At 50.1% G+C, this 3488-nt stretch overlaps 1 pseudogene; it reads left to right on the forward strand.

Moving 5' to 3' along the window:
* Positions 1 to 1020: 1020 nt before the first annotated feature.
* LOC111731994 lies at positions 1021 to 1139 on the forward strand (annotated as a pseudogene).
* The last annotated feature ends 2349 nt before the right edge of the window (positions 1140 to 3488 follow it).

The following is a 3488-nucleotide window of genomic DNA, read 5'->3' on the forward strand; positions in this document are numbered from 1 at the left end:
TTCTCTGAGCCTCAGTCTCTCGTCCTTGTAAGGGGGTGATCATATCGGCACCCACCTCACAGAATTTGCCATGAGAATTAGATTCATTCATTCTGCAAATATTTCTTGAGCTCCTACCATCATGTATCAGGCACTGTTCTGGAGGGCAGGCCGTGGTGTCTTGTTCACCCAGTGCTATATCGCCGGGACCTGGCACTGCGTTGGCGGCAAGACTTTTCCCTGAACCAGTGGTTCTGCATCCTTGGTTAAGGTCACTCCATCTTGCTGTGTGGACTTGGACCAAGCGAGAAGTGCAGGTTTCTGGCTGGAGCCGCCCACCACGGCGGCGGCGAGCGGAACTTTCACCTGGAAGCAGCCGGACTGCGATCTGATCTGGAAGCTCACCCCCTGCGGGCACCACAGAGGAAGAAGAGGCCTCTCCAGGTAGTCAGTCCCGCCGGGTGACTCGGCCTTCTTCAGTAGTCAGCCATTTGCAGCAGCCGCCCCACCCCTGCCGAGGCTCTCTCAGATAAGTGAATTCAGGTAGACATTTACCTGCACCTGCCAGGCCCAGGCAGGCAGAAAGCAGGTCTTCTGGGAGAACGAGAGCTCTTCCTAGAGTTCTCAGAACCCTCACGGCAGAGGCTTCGCCAGCGGAACGAAGATCCAGGGGAAGCGAGGCGGAGAGCTCATCTGCCCCCCTTCCCAGCGCTTCCTCCCGGCCCAGCGGGATGACTCAGCTTCTCCTGTTTTGTGCCTTCCAAGGCGTCTCCTCTGCAGAGCTGGCCCTGCCGGACAGGGGTGGGGAGGCCACAGTAACCGGAGCAACTGGGCTCTGTTTAGTTTTTGTTCTTTTTTTTTTTTTTTAAGTGACATTTAAAAATAACTTTTGCAAAAGTAATACATGTACCTTGTTGAAACCCAAGCGAGGAAAGAAAAGCACAAACGAGAAAATAAAATCGCCTTTAATTTCTCCACCCCGTGAAACTCTCAGCACTTTGGTAAAGGAAGATATTGTTGACGTTTTAAATTTGGAATGTAGTTTATGGCCACGCCACCCTGAGCAAGCCCGATCCCGTCTGATCTCGGAAGCTAAGCAGGGTCAGGACTGGCCAGTACTTGGATGGGAGACCACCTAGGAAGACCAGGTGCTGTAGGCGTAAAAAATAAAAAATAAGGGATTGTAAGCTGACAAGGTCCATGCAGTCTGTGAGGTCAACCAAGGGTTGTGTCACCTAAAAAAATAAAAATTAAAAAATTAAAAATAAATTTGAAATGTAATGCACACTCAGTGTGAATTTTTCCCAAATGTCCAATCATATATGTAAAGTCACAGGGAAACTCTCTTCCTGACCCCCACCCCCCTTTATGCCTGTACCCCACAGCTCAGAAGTGACGGCTGAGTAAGGACACACCACTTAGCCGCAGCCCTCCGGCCCTCCTTCTCCGCAGGTGGAACCAGAGGCTCGAACGGCCCCACCCGAACCCTGGGGCTTTCCTCGCTTGAGGGGAAGGGAGGAATGCACTGCCCACATGCAGAGGACAGACTGTTAAGTTACGTGACGGTGACCACCGCCAGCCCCTCGGCCCCTCGTGCTATAGAGCAGAACAGAGGTCACTTCCCCTAAGTCCCCTGGAGGCTGAGGGACCCCTTCCCTCCTGGCCCACAGTGTGCTGGTTTGCGCTGTTCCTGAGACAGCCTGTTGTCCCTCCCCGGGCTAGCATGTAAGGCGCTTCCGCTTACCTGGGGCAGGTCACGCCCTAGTACTCCACGCACCCTGCCCTGTCCTCTGTAATCCTTGGGGCCTGCCACGCGGTGTGGCACATATGCACGTCACCGTCCGCCTCCCAAGACGCATGTCTCACATGTGAGTCCCCTGGTAAAGTCGGAATGACGGTGAAGTTGTCGCCCCCTTTCTCTGGTCTCTCGGCCCTGGGGAATCTTACGTAACCCCGCAAGACAGACGAGTGGTCATTTCACAGTGTTCTCGAGTCTTCCTGTAGCTACAGGTGGGCCATCGGGACGGCTCTGTGAAGGGCTTTATTTCTCATGCCCCATAGGCCCGGGACCTTCTGGGCCAAGGAGGTAAGCTGAGGACGAGTGGGCAAGTGCTACCGGGTACCAGACATTATTTAACGTGCTTGACCAGGTCAGGACAATGCCCGGCAGGCTGTCCTGGGGAAGGACAATGGCCAGATCTAGGAACCAGCACATAGGAGGAGGTGGGGAAGGGGCGCGGCTTCATGTCAGAATGAACACCGGTTTTGATCACAGTCTTGAAGGGGGCTCTGCAGGAAGACGCCCCCATCCTGGCCCAGGTCCAGCCCACTAGACAGACAGCAGGCACATCATGAAACAGTCTCTCCTCAACTTCTAGACGTTTCATGGAAATCGTACAATATGTTTCCTTTTATGTGTGGCTCCTTCCGCTTAGCATGTTTTTAAGGTTGATCCATGTTGTATGTATCAAGTATCAGTGTTTCATGCCTTTTCATTGCCAAGTAATATTCCACCGTGTGTATATACCACATTTTAATCATCCATTCTTCTGTCGACGGACATTTGTGGTGTTTGCACCTTTTGGTTTATAATGAATAATGCTGCTATGAATATTTGTGTATAGCTTTTTGTGTGGAAGTATGTTTTCATTTCTTTTGTGTATATACCTGGAGATGGAATCGCTAGGACATGTTTAATTTTTAGGAGGCGCTGCCAAACTTTTCCACTCCTGCCAGCAGCGTGTGAGAGTTTCATTTTCTCCACATTCTTGTCAACACTTTTTATGATCTGACTTTTTCATTATAGCCATCCTAGTGGGTGTGGTTTTGATTTGCATCTTTTTAATGGCTATTGAGTATCTTTTCATGTGCTCATTGGTCATTTGCATATCTTCTCTGAAGAACTGTTCAAATCTTTTGCCCATTTTAAAAAGTGGGTTATTTATCTTTTCATTAAGAGTGGTAAGAGCTTTTTATATATTTTAGCTCCAAATCCCTTATCAGGCAGGATTTGTGAATATTTTCTCCCATTCTCTGAGTTGTCTTTTCACTTTCTTGATGATATCTTTTGCATCCTGTGGGTTGAGGCCCGTGGAGGGATGGGGAAAACTCAAACCCCTGTGGGCAGGGAGAGGGATTTTTCTCATAGGGGTGGGCCTTTTGTCCATCCGAGCTTGAAGAGGTGGTGTTTGTCCATGTGACAGAAGTGGGGGCAGGCTTCAAGAGAAGGGAGCAAGGCTTGGGACTGGACTCTGCCAGCAAAGGGTACCCTGTGAAGGGTCTGTTTTTCTCCAACGTTATACTATAACGTTGAAGGTATAATTTTTTTCCTCCTATATTTAATTCTCTTTAGTTACCCCCAAACTCTTCAATAGAGTCTGAACAGTTTTGCGTGATGGTCAAAGGAGGTGACGAAGGACCCAGCACAAACCGAGAATGACCTGATCCACATCTCCTTGCTGAGGCCACCCAGGGCACCTATCTTCCGAAAGCTACTGCAGGTGACGCCT

The sequence above is a fragment of the Pteropus vampyrus genome, unplaced genomic scaffold (assembly GCF_000151845.1).
Source record: "Pteropus vampyrus isolate Shadow unplaced genomic scaffold, Pvam_2.0 Scaffold417, whole genome shotgun sequence".
NCBI classification, from domain to species: domain Eukaryota; kingdom Metazoa; phylum Chordata; class Mammalia; order Chiroptera; family Pteropodidae; genus Pteropus; species Pteropus vampyrus.